This window comes from Vulpes vulpes, unplaced genomic scaffold (assembly GCF_048418805.1).
Source record: "Vulpes vulpes isolate BD-2025 unplaced genomic scaffold, VulVul3 u000000644, whole genome shotgun sequence".
Classification (NCBI taxonomy): domain Eukaryota; kingdom Metazoa; phylum Chordata; class Mammalia; order Carnivora; family Canidae; genus Vulpes; species Vulpes vulpes.
In genome coordinates, this window is record NW_027325787.1 from 257,826 (window position 1) to 271,184 (window position 13,359).

Consider the following 13,359-nt stretch of genomic DNA (forward strand, 5'->3'; position numbering starts at 1 on the left):
TGAAACGATGCCCCCCAAAATGCAGCCGCCAGAACGGCGAGGGCTTCTCGTGACAATGCTGGAGCCCGAGCACAAGCTCGGGAGGCAGGAAATGAGCCCCATTTTCGTTACCTTCGATCGCCGGGGCCCCCCCCCGCTGCTCCTCGCGGCCGCATCGGGGGCTGCACTCGCCGGGGGCCCCGCCGCCGGGTCGCGCCGTCTCCCGGCCGAGCTGCAGCCGATCGCGGCCGGAACCCCGGCTCCAGCCCCGGCGCCCGCCCGGGGTCGGCGGCGCGGCTCCCACCCGGGCCCGGAGCCCCGCTGGGTCCTAGTGCGCGCCGCGCGCCCGCCCCGCCGCCCGCTCTGCAGCCCGGACCTCCGCGCGGGGGCTCGCGCGCGCCGGGACCTCCCGCACCCCCGGCCCCGGCCGCCCGGGCCAGACCCGTCGGCCCCTCCCAAAACCGGGCCCCGAGCGCGCGGGCGGGCGGGCGGGGGGGCGCCCGGGGTCAAGCCCTGGCCGCAGACGCGGCTACAAGTGAACTCGCCCGAGGCCGGTGCTCGGATCTGCAGCCCCTCCGCGTCCCTACGGCACCGGGCACCGGGGCAGGAACCGGTTTCTCTAGCGGTCTGCCTGCCCGCTGTGGCACTTGTAATTCGGCACCTTAGCAGACGGGAAGACACACGGCGGGGCGGGGGAGGGGGGGATCCATAAAGACAGATCTCAAAAATATAAGGCAAAAAAAAAAAGAAAAGAAAAGAAAGATTGAAAATTGGTGTGTTGGGCACTGAGGTGGGCGCTTGACCGGATGAGCACTGGGTGTTACTCTAGATGTTGGCAAATTGAACACCAATAAAAATAAATGTATAAAATTTTTTTTAATTGGTGTGTTTATAACATTTTTTTTTTTACGCAGGCTTCCAATGTTTTGTTTTCTAACAGGTCCTCTTTGCGTTTTGCTTCCTCTTACTTTGTCCTATGCTATTTTAAATAACAAAGGCCCATATGGCCAAACGCAGAGGCATTTGATTTCCAGAAGACCTCAAAAATTGCATCAAAATATGCACCCGTGTATCTCCTAAGCAATCAAGGAGGAAGAATTAATGGTGGCATGTGGCGTGCCTCATACAGAAAACTTAATTACGAATTGAAACAAATGTGAAAAATTCACAAATTCGGTAAACTGAAAGTAAATGATGGTCATCGATGTATACGCAGATCAGCTTATGAACAATTAGGAAAATGGAAGTTCTAGATTTCCCTTCTAACTGCAGGAAAGGGTGTCACATGGACCCCTATAGCAGATTCCCCTCATGGTCCCCAATAGGGCTTTCAGCAACCTCCTAGCACATTCATTGACTGCAGCCCACCTGGAAGGCAACATTTAAACTTGCAAGTGCTCATTTAAGAGGGCAATTCTATTAGCCCTTAATTCAAAATAAAAGTGCTTTAGTTTGAAGGGCCTGTTTGAAAGGCTTCAGGACTGGGAGCGTGTCTTCAGTCTTGATATCACCAAGTCTGAAGGTCACAATTCTGTAAAACTGCTCATAACAATGGTGCTGTGGTTTGACACCAAAAGGAAAATCAAATAATGTGTTTTCAGAGTTCTATTTCTGGAGCAGAAAGGGTCCCTTTGAAAATTACTCGAGCTCACCTCCTTCCCGATTATGGCCAATAAATGTAATGGAGGATTTTTAGTATTAATTAAACATCAAAGATACCTTTCCTGCTGCCTTATGTCCATGCAAAAAAAACCTAGTTGTAACATGTCACACTTGTAGATCTTCAAAGTCCTCCCCCGTACATCTCATATCTTTACCACCCCTCTGTGATAAGACAGACATTCTAATTCCCAATTTTCCATTGAGAAAGTGGAAGTCCCGTAGGGTAAATCAGCTCAGCAAGTATACCCAGGGGCTGGGGACTCCCCAACATTTCTGACAACCTCAGCCTTCTCAAGTGCGCCACCTGCCCTCCCAACGATTTCCCCCATTAAGCTCTGGAACATGAGGCATCCGAAACAAAAATGCAAGTAGCCTTCTGTAGCCACCTTTTCTTACCTGTATTAGAAGAGCAACTAACCAGAAGGGAAACAAGAGGATAGTTGAAAATATTTTAGTCTCCACTAAACAAGAATGCTGGCTGGTCAGATTTCTGTCCCGTGGCTGTCTGGGGCAGACGGAAAACTAGAAAACTCTGGGGCTGAAGAAGGCTCCTGTTCCCTAGACACCTTTGCGTCCTATCAGAGACTGAGATCCCCTTGGCACCTGGAGGATGAGGTCCTCTCAAGTGGAACTTGGTTTTCTACATGCAGTCTCAGCCCCAAAAGTCCTCGAAAAACTCTGGAACCTCAGGTGTTTCAGATACCAGGTGTCCTGTTACTGAGGTATCTAGGGTGTCCTTGCCCAGACCTAGTGACAACTGGGTGTGGCTTCTCAGCCCTCCTGCACCCATGGGAAAGCCAAAGTCAGTTCCGTTGGTGTCAGTCCACTGCCTCCTCCCCTCTGCTGCAAGGAAATGTAGCTTCTCTGATGATGTGTCCCACCCACTTAAATACCAGCAGGTGAGGGCTGGGTGACATTTAGCTGAAAAGACAGAGACATTTTATTCTTAAAAATTATTCATTCCTTTTCTTGGGCAGCTCATAAGAAAGAGGCTGGGCATGGCAGCATCATTGGAAGATGCAGATGACCTTCCTGAAAAACAGCTCAGGAGGATTAATGTAAAACTTCCTTGATGAATTAATTTGATCCCTTTGTTGAAAACTGCTCTAATTAGTTGGTAGTCACACCATGCACGTGGCCTTCAAATGTCGCAAATGCAAGGCTCAGAGTCATCTTGGCAGCCGTTGGAGGTCATGAGAAGCTGAAAAGATGTGCTGGTGGTGAGCGGTTCCTCAAAGCTGGAGCACATCAGAAGAGGTGGGTGGTCCAAAGAAACTCATTCATTCATTCATTCATTCATTCAACTGCTTATACCTCAAATGTTGAAAACCTAACGTGATCAAGGTACTCTTTTAGGCTCTGGGTATAAAAAAATAAACAATGCCCTCAAAGCCCTCTTCATCATTCAGAGCCCATGGACAAGCAAAGAACTGCACAACAGTGGTGCTAGTGCTATAGTAAAACCACGTCACAGGTGCTCTGTGTTCAAATGCCAACTGTCCCAGTCATGGGCCATTGGCAATGGCACCCTCTACTCTGTACTACTTGGAGCAGATTTGCAGGCTGTGTTCACAGCCCCCCGGGTGGGCTGGTTAAAGGTGAGGTATGGTTAACAGGACATGCTGAAAGAAGAGTGGAGAATGGGAGGAAAGAGGATTTCTTCACCTCCTTCTTGCCTGTGATGGGATCTGCCCCAGTGGCAGCAACTGGCTGAGTGAGGCTTTGCCAACTGACCCCAACTCCTGGCCTAGGTGACACTGCCTCATTCTGCTGACATCCCAGCGTCAAATGTTAATGGCTTTCTGCTGAAATGAGTCTGTGGGTAACTTCATGGTCTCTGCTTTCCGTCTCAAATCCTCTACCACCTGTGTGAGCAATCCCCTGTATTAAATTCTTCCTGTGCCAATCAGAAAATTCCAGGGGAAAGGCATCTCACCGAATACCTGAGCAGCACATCCTCCAAAAGGTCAACGTCATCCAAATCAGGACATGCTAACAACTACAAAGAGGAGCTTTAGGAGATAATTAAATGTACGGTGGTGTGGGGCACCTGGCTGGCTCCGTCTGCATAGCATGTCACCCTTGATTTTGGGGTCACGAGTTCGAGCCCCACATTGGGTACAGAGATGACTTAAAAATGTATCTTTTTTTAAAGATTTTATTTATGTATTCATGAGAGACACACACAGAGAGAGAGAGAGAGAGAGAGAGAGGCAGAGACACAGGCAGAGGGAGAAGCAGGCTCCACTTAGGGGACCAGACGTGGGACTCGATCCCGGGTCTCCAGGATCAGGCCCTGGGCTGAAGGCAGTGCTAAACCACTGAGCCACCCAGGCTGCCCTTAAAAATGTATCTTAAATGTATGGTGGTATGCCAGATGGATCCTGGAACGGAAAAACTAAGGAAATTTGCATAAAATATGGACTTTAGGTAGCAATAATTTATCAATATGGGTGCATCAATGGTAATAAATGTACCATACGTTAACATATAAGGGGCCACCCAGGTGGTTCAGTCAGTTAAGCATCTGCCTCTTGATTTCGGCTCAGGTCATGATCTCAGGGTCATGAGATCAAGCCCCATGTTGGGCTCCACTCTGAGCATGGATCCTGCTTGGGATTGTCTCTCTCGTTCTTCTTCACCACACACCCACACCTTGCATACATGCTCTCTCTCTCTCCCTCTAAAAATAATAATAAGCAAAGTAAAAAATTTAAAAACACATTAACATGTAAGCTGTTACTAACAAGGGAAACTGGGTATGAGGTATGTGGGAACTCTCTGTACTATCTTCTCAATTTGTCTGTACATTACAAACAGTCATTAAAAACATAATGTCTTTAAAAAAATCCTTCTGTGGTAAACAGTGAGGTGGCTTTGTTTCCCCTCTACTGTAGAAACCCCATTGCCTCCCTTCCCAAGCAGAGGCCATAGGCCTGATCTAGCAGGTCTGGGGCTTGCTTATAGGGAGCTAAAGCACAGAGTTTAATAGTTAAAACATCAAGAAATATCCCACCCAGCAAGGGATAAGAGGCCCAGGGAAGCCAAGAAAACACTGAAGCCAGAACGTGGTCTGGGGAGAGGTTGATGAGAGGAAGGTGGGAGCTATGAGTGAGGAAACAGGACATCCAGCCAGGGTGTGGAGCAGGGAAGGTGGGCTGGTTGGAAATGGTTCTGGAATGTGACCAGCCGCGGAGGGGCAGACTCTGGAGTCTCTGGGATAGCAGAACAGGGGAGGAGGGACATAGGAGCAATAATTGTAGCAGCTAAGAGTCACTGAGTCATTTTATGTGCTTCTTTTTCTCATTCTAGTCCTCTTAACCAGGGGACTATTTTATTCCCATTTTAGAGATGAACAAACTTACCCAAGGTTGCACGATGAATAGGGGACAGTTGTTCTCCAATTCAAGATGGTCAAGAAATCACCATGGTAGTCATCCCTGGTAGAAGCCATGAGACGGAACCTTCCAGGGCAAGGAGGGGTTAAGATATAAACACAAGTGGGGAGAAGATGATCTTCTTCGATCTTCACGGGACAGGATGTTGTAGGCCTGGGCAAAGGTCAAGGCAGGTCAGAGTGCTGCTTGGGAGCAGCGTGGCTAAAACAAAGGTTTCTAATGAAGAAGTGCCTACAGATCCCACTAGAGATGTTGTGGGGGCCAGTGTCCACTGGTGTGAACTTTATCATAATGTCCATGTGGCAGGCCACTTGATTTCCCCTAAGCCTTTGTTCAAATGTCCCCTTCTCGATCCCGCCTGATCCTCCATGTCATGCTCCACTTTTTCCTTCTAACATATTACTAATCCTCTTATTCCCATTATTCATCGTCTGGCTCTCTCCATCACCAACCCCCCCCCCCCCACACACACACACACACACGAATAAAAGTTCCATGGGCCAGGATTCTTTGTTTTGTTCCTTGATAATTGCCAAGAACGTGAAACAGTGATCAGCCAATAATAGGTGCTCAATAAATTTTTTTAAATGAATGAATGAATGAAGTTAGTAAATCAGAAGGTATTTGTATCAGTCAGAGTTCTCCAGAAAAACAGACCTAGTAGGATGAAAATATAGAGAGAAGATTTATGATAAGGTATTGGCTCACACAACTAGGGAGGCTGACAAGTCCCAAGATCTACAGCCAATAAGTTGGAGACCCAGGAGAGCCAATGGTGTGGTTCCAGTCTGAATGTTGGCAGGCTCAAGATCTAGGAAGAGCCAACGTATCAGTTCCAGTCCAAAGGCAGAGAAGAACAGATGTCCCAGCTCAAGGCAGTTGGGCAGGAGGAGTTTCTTCTTACTCAGCTGATTTGTCCTATTCAGGGGCCATCAACCGATTAGATGAGGCTCACCCACATTAGGGAGAGCAATCCCCTTTTTTCAGTCTGCTGATCGAATGTTAATCTCACTCAAAACACCATGTCAGACATATCTAGTATCTGAGCAAATATCTGGGAACCCCCTAGCCCAGTCAAGTTGACATAAAAAGCACCATCAGAGTATTAAAAGGGACTCTCTCTGTCTTACAAGGATCATTCTAGGACCTGTAGGGAGAATGATTTAGAAGGGAACAAGACACAGACAGGGAGACTTAGGAGGTTATTATTATACTAGATCAGGCAAGAAACGATGCGCACCTGAAGGACACCATCACTGGTGGCTTCAAACGACCTCTCAGTGGCCCACGGGCGACACATGCTATTACATGTGCTAAAGTATTACACAGACACAACTCCAGGGGGAGTCAGTCACAAACGCAATGCTCAGAAAAGAACAAAGGTGATGACTGCCGTGGGTCCTGGCCACGGAGAAGTCCTCTGGGGCAGGCTGGGGACAATAACGTCTTCTGGCCTCTTACTGCTCAGTTGGAACAAACGACAGTGGGGATGGCTACTTGGCTCTCCCTTGGGGGTTTTCCATGTCACACGATGGACTGGTGTTGAACAGGAGAAGGCAACTTAGAGGGTGACCCTCCCTCCCCTTCCATAGGATTGGCCCTGGAGCGGACCCTCGGCCCCTTGCCAGACCCACTAGAGTCCTCTGGAATTCTCCAACTGAAGTCAGGGGAAGTGGGCCTCCTTCTGCTCCAGTTGCCAAGCTGCAGGGTGCTGCCAGCAGCCACATCCTCAGTTTGTGGGCTCAAGAGATGGAGAACAACCCAACCATTAGCCTAAGCAGGACATAAAAACACGATGAAAGCCTAATATAAACTTCGGGTTATCCAAACAAATCTTTTTCTCCTCCATCATCATAAACAGTTTAGAATAGGCTGTATAGATAGCCACTGTTCATGACACACAGAGGTGCCCAGAAATCTTCGCCCTGCTGGAGCGAACTGTGTAACCCTCCCTGACTTTCTAGATACAGGTGGTATCAAGTGGTAGTGAAAGCAAGATGTTTCACTTGCTTCTTTGCGTTTCCATTGCAATAAAAGGCCACCTGCCTTCACCGTGTGATGTCATGAGACTTAACGTTCTCCGCAAAACCAGTAGCCTCATCCTTTCACTCACACACACTTGGGAGACGTGACTCGGACTTCATTATTTCCACCCATCACTTTATAAGGGATTTATTGCCTCCCACAGGTGACAGTACTAAATCACTACCACGAACCCATGCTTGTCAAAAGGAACGAACAAAGCTCACTTTGCATCATTCATATCTTTGCTATTGGTCACATCCCCTCCTTCCCTGACCGAATCTAGGAATTTGCAAACGATTCTGTGTTGGCAAACGGTGGAGGATGGGTGGCATCCCGTCCCCTCTCCATGGGGCCGGTTACAGTCCTGCTTGGGCTCAGTCCTGGAGGAATTCTGAGCAGAACTGTAATAGAGGCCTTGACACAGAGCTTGGGGCAGAGCGCTGCCAGAAACAGCCCGATCTGGCTCTGTGCCAACCAGCTGGCTGCTGAGCTGAACGCCTCGCCTCTCCCCAGACCCCCTCTGTCTCCCTAGGCCCCTCTCTTTCAGCTGTCTCACCTCAGGTAATGACCGACACTCTGCAGCTCCCCAGCTCTTTTTATTCCTGCATTTCAGATCACTTTACAAGCGTTAATTGAGCCTTGAAACACAGGAGGGGAAAAAAAAGCAAAAGGCACATGGAGATGTTTGCACCGTGCTCCTCCCAGCTGCTCTGGCTGGAGGACAGTCCAGCAGCAGGGTGGCCCCACACTGCCGTGCCGGGGGGAGCTTCCTGTTGAAGGGAACTGGGTTGGGGTGGGTGTTGAGGGCTGAAATGATTCCACACATCACAGAAAAACCCTCCTTCACTTAGAGTCACATGTCATCATTACAGGACAAACTCCCAAATCGGGCTCACCTGCCCCAGCTCATCCCAATGAACTTTGGAAGTGGGTCCTGGGCAAGACTGCAGATGGACAGGCCAAGGTACCACACCTGTGATAAATGTCCTTCAGTCCATACTGCAGTAGTGATGGCCAAGGCCATGGGCTTTGGACCCTGGGAGGCCTTCGTCCACACCCTGGCCATGCCATTTCCCAGCTAAACTATCTTGCAAACAATGCTGGAAATCCCAAATCCTGCTGTTTTAGCTGTAAAGTGGGGTATGAGAGTATCCACATTCTTGGTTTCCAGGGAGCATGACATCATGGCATGCACACAAATTATTTGAAGTCAAAATTTGAAATATATTGATGGTTGGCATATAAAATGGTAGATTTTGGCTGAGTAATATTCCATTGTATACATAGACCACATCTTTATCCATTCATCTTTCAATGGACACCGAAGCTCCTTCCAGTTTGGCTATTGTGGACATTGCTGCTATAACATCGTGGAGGGTATTATGCTGAGTGAAATAAGTCAATCGGAGAAGGACAAATATTATATGGTCTTATTTATTTGGGGAATATAAATAATAGTGAAAGGGAATAAAGGGGAAAGGAGGAAAAATAAGTGGGAAATATCAGAAAGGGAGACAGAACATGGAAGACTCCTAACTCTGGGAAACGAACTAGGGGTGGTGGAAGGGGATGGGGGGGGGTGACTGGGTGGCGGGCACTGAGGTGGGCACTTGACGGGATGAGCACTGGGTGTTATTCTGAATGTTGGCAAATTGAACACCAATAAAAAATAAATTTATTATTAAAAAATAAATCAAGTACAATGAAAGTAATAAAAAAATAAATTCTTCAGCAAAAAATAAAATAAAATAAAATGGTAGATTTTATAGTCTTTCTGGACCACCTCTGTATCTAATCCCAGTCCATCTGAATTAATGTGGTTCTGCGGCTGGGTGGGACCCTCAAGTTCAAATAAGTACTCAAGTTTCACAATGACAAGAAATGGTAGGGAAATTCGAAGAAGTGTGCAGTTTAGTTGACGGTTCATATCGATGTCAATTTCTTAGTTCTGATACACCTGTCATGGCTATTTGTGATATTAATGTTACCGGAAGTTGGATGAATGGTGTACAGGAACTCTTCTTTCTTGGCAACAAAGGCTCCAACAGCAACAATAATCTTTTGAAAATGCATCAAAATCAGTAATGCCTACACAGTAGGTCTAACACTTTACCTATACTTCCTGGTCTAGGACGTGAAAATTCCGCCTTAGGGTCCAAAAAATAAAAAATAAAAAATAAAACCCACCAAGTTTTTTGTTACCAAAATAAGAGGCAATTTATGTTATCTCTAGCAGTTATCACCAGCAAGAAATTCATTGAGTTTCTAGTGTCTGCAAGGCACCATATTGTACGCTAAAATGGCAAACATTACTGTCAGGAAGAAAACGTTGCCTGTGTGGAAGTCATTTTAAGGTAGCTGTTTGGATGTAAGATATTTGATAACTTTACCATTTCAGCCCCCAGTGCTTTCCTTATTTCACAGAAAATGGATGGCTTGCCAGTCAATCAGCTCCATGCTTTGCTTTTCGGTGGACAGTGATGAGGAGAACAATCTTGTCAAATAACACTACAGATTATATCGTTTGCCACCCCGAGTACGGTTTTGAGATGTTCATCTTAAAATGCTGAGGATATCTCTTCTCTCTCTCACTTAACAGAGACCAGAGGGTTTACATACTTTTATTCCCTTTTTTTCTTTTTTTAATGCCATGCAAATTGTAATGTATTCATGGGGGTCAAAAGGAGATTTTCAGTGAGTGGATAGTGAGTTTCATTAATGACCTTAACAAAGATCCCATCAAAAAATGTGATTGTATGGGCGTCTGGGTGGTTCAGCTGGTTAAGCATCTGACTCTTGATTTCACCTCAGGCCATGATCTCAGGGTCAAGCTCTATGTTGCACTGGGCCTGGAGCCTGCTTAAGATTCTCTATCTCCCTCTCTCCCTGCTCCTTCCCCTTCCTCACAAAAAGGTGACTATAATATGGCCACATAATATGGTGACTATTATGGCCACATTATAACAGGCTCAGCAAAGGAGCCACACCTTTAAAAAGCAAAGACTACGTGTATTGTCAAGCTGCTTAACTCTCTAGGCTAATAGCAATCTGGGACGTGTAACTCACTCTTTTTTTTTTTTTTTTTTTACTTTAAAGATTTTATTTATTTATTCATGAGAGACAGAGAGAGAGAGGCAGAGACACAGGCAGAGGGAGATGCGGGCTCCCTCACGGGAGCCTGATGTGGAACTTGATCCCAGGAGCCCGGGATCACACCCTGAGCCAAAGGCAGACATTCAACCGCTGAGCCACCCAGGTGCTCCATGTGACTCATTCCTGAATGGATGCTGGCAGAGCATCCATAACCAAAAGTTTTGTTGGCATCTGCTCTGTTCGGGGCATGGGTCTAGGCCCATAATGAAGGTGAAGACCTAGTCCCAGGTTCAAGGGCAAGAATGACATCTGTCTTTCGAGTTGCCCAGGACCTCCTTCTTGTGTCTGGGGAATCCCCAACCTCAGGAGGCAGAGCCACCTCCCCACTGAAAACTGGAGATACCAAACACCATTTCCTCAGCCTTTCTTACAGTGGAGGGGAGGCTTATACTCTAGATCCTCCCTGCAGCTGATGATAGGAAGAAGTGGGACGGTTCTGAATCCAGTAGCCATAGAGGGGGCAGCAGCTTTAAGGCAGAGGACAGCATCCTTGGGGGCAATGACAGGGCCATCAGCAGACCAGTCTACAACATGACTTTGGGCCTTGATCCAAGCTGTATTATCTTAGAGCTAGTCCTCCAGCCCTCCTGAGGATTCCTGTTGCCACCCACCATGCTGTACATGAATGCATTTTCTGCTTAGATCATCCAGAGTCGGCTTCTGTCAACTGACACAAGGGCCATGTGTCATAGTCTCTTTCTTGGATACCAGTTGTAACAACCCAGTGATTGTTTTTCAAGCAGTAGTGCTGGGTTTGCACTGATCACCCACTCTTCTTATGACCAGATTCCTCTTGCCATAACACTTAGATGTGGGGCTATCCGTGGCCGTGGAATAAGCCAGGTGCTCCTATGGTGAATTTAACTACCTTGGCTGCTGGTGATACATGAATCAACCGGAGACGTTGATATCTTTCTGCATGGGTAAAATGTAGGTTGTAGACTCGTGTTTCTGGTACCACAGGCAGGGTAGAGTCTTTTCTATGACTTCAAACAATGTAAAACATTAGAGTTTGAGCCAGAATGAAAACAAAATAAAACAAAGCAAAACAAAACCTCCATAGTGACAGGGAAAACATCATTTTTGCTGTTTTTTTTTTTTTTAAATACTTTATGTATTCATGAGAGACACAGAGAGAGAGAGAGAGGGAGAGATAGAAGCAGTCTCCATGCATAGAGTCTGACGTGGGACTTAATCCTGGGACTCCAGGATCATGCCTGGGCTGAAGGCAGGTGCTAAACCACTGAGCCACCCAGGCTCCCCTCTTCTTGCTGTTTTTTTAAATAGAGAAGAAAATGTTTCAATTCAGACTTCATCCTCTTTATTCAGCCTTTTCTCTTTGTCTCGTAGCAATCACATCATGGTAAATACTTGTAATTCGTCCATTGACTCCTCCTGATGACACTGAACTCGACAATAAGAAGCTTTCAATGTGAGATGGATCATTTTGTCTCAATGAGCTACGAGCTGATTCCTCAAAAGACTGAGAAAATATGAACTTCCATTGATAAAAACCAGGAAGGCAAGTTTTTCAGAAGATTCTCCAAACAAGTTAAATGGGGAAGTGGAATACTTTCTTACAAAACAAGAAGGCAAAGATATCATTAAGGCTTTCACTGACACTACCATTAGCAGCCCTGAATAAACGGGTCTTAAATGAAAGCAGGGTGGATTGAAGAGAATCGAAGCAGAGGCCTCAAGGAAAACCACCGCCCTCCATCTGTCATGTGGAATTCCTTTGCGTTCGGTTGTCCAGAGGCTGTTCCTCAGTGAGGAAGGTGACTATCCCTGAATACTGGGCAAAGAGTGGGGGGCTGTGGGGTTTCCATCCACCTCCCCTCCTCCCATGCCTTCCTCAACCTGGCTCCCACAATGCACTAACGAGTGCCCTGTGGCTTACTCTACCTGTTTGCGCTGGGCAAGGCTGCTACTGCCGTTTCTGGAAACCCTTGCCTTTCTCGAACTCCGCTTTCTCCTGATTTTCCTTCTGCCTTTCCGGTGAGTCCTTCTTGGTTTCTCTCACTGGCTCTTCCTTCTCTGCCCATCTCGTAATGCTGGTGTTTTTACCATCGGCTCTTTTCTTCTTTCCACCTGCTCTTTCTGGTGATCACATCCACTTTCGCACCTTCAAATGATACGCAAATCATCAATAATCAGCACTCAACTTCCTCCTGAACTTCAAAGCTCTGTCTCAAGTAAGCTCCAAGAACCTCCACCTGGAAATTTTGCTGTTATGTCAAATTCAAATTCAATATGCCCCAATCTGAATTATTTGCCCTTCTGCTGTAAGCACCCTCTTTCTGTATTTCTAGAATTAGCATCCAGAAACCTCAAAATTAGCCTTAACATGCCCTTCATTGTGCCTGCACATTCATTCACTAAATTCTGTAGATTTTGCTTCGGAAATTGTTCTTATCCCTGGTCCCTCCACACCATCCCCACAGCCTCTGCCTTGGTTCAACCCCCTTCATCTCTTGACCACTACTTCTATCCCTGACATCCTCTGCAATGCTTCCCAGTTATCTTTGTGCCAGGTGAGATGTGCTCCTTGGGCAGTAGAGGGGAGAAAAGCCCATCAGACCTGGGAGTCTGAGAAGATGGATGCTAGAAAAAGAACAAAAATGTCTGGGGGGGTAAGGACTCTGGATGATTCTGATGCTTGAATGGAAGATCTCAGCAAGTCCTTCCCATCCCTCGTGACTCCCAGGGCTCATCCACGGCTACCTGCCTCCACTCACTTCCTCCTCCCAGGGAAGCTGCCCGTGGCCATGTAATGAGTTGTCCTAAAATGCATTCTGGTTCCATCATTTTCTGGCCCCCAGTCTTCGGTGACTCCCATCACCCACAGAATATACAGCACATGGTTTATACCCCTCTGTGAGCACCCGAGGACTCTCAAACCCTCTCTCACATTCTTGCTCTCTAGCCTATAACACTTATTCACCTAAATTATCCTTTCTCTCTCACATACTTGATTATTGACCTTGATTTTCCCATCACTAAAATTTTGCTGTGTCTCTTCTCCCAGAATCCTGTCCTGGACTCAAACCTCTTTTTTTAATATAAATTTATTTTTTATTGGTGTTCAATTTGCCAGCATTCAGAATAACACCCAGTGTTCAGCCCATCAAGTGCCCCCCTC

At 46.9% G+C, this 13,359-nt stretch overlaps 1 protein-coding gene across 3 annotated transcripts in view; it reads right to left on the reverse strand.

Moving 5' to 3' along the window:
• LOC140593697 (forkhead box protein N3) overlaps positions 1-270 on the reverse strand; it is a 248,655-nt gene extending 248,385 nt beyond the window's left edge. For 2 of the 3 annotated variants that reach the window (XM_072745584.1, XM_072745583.1), the window contains exon 1: positions 112-270. The gene's annotated coding sequence lies outside the window, so the exon portion shown is untranslated. The remainder of the gene's footprint in view (positions 1-111) is intronic. The other variant, XM_072745586.1, reaches the window with a different exon arrangement.
• Between the last annotated feature and the right edge of the window lie 13,089 nt (positions 271-13,359).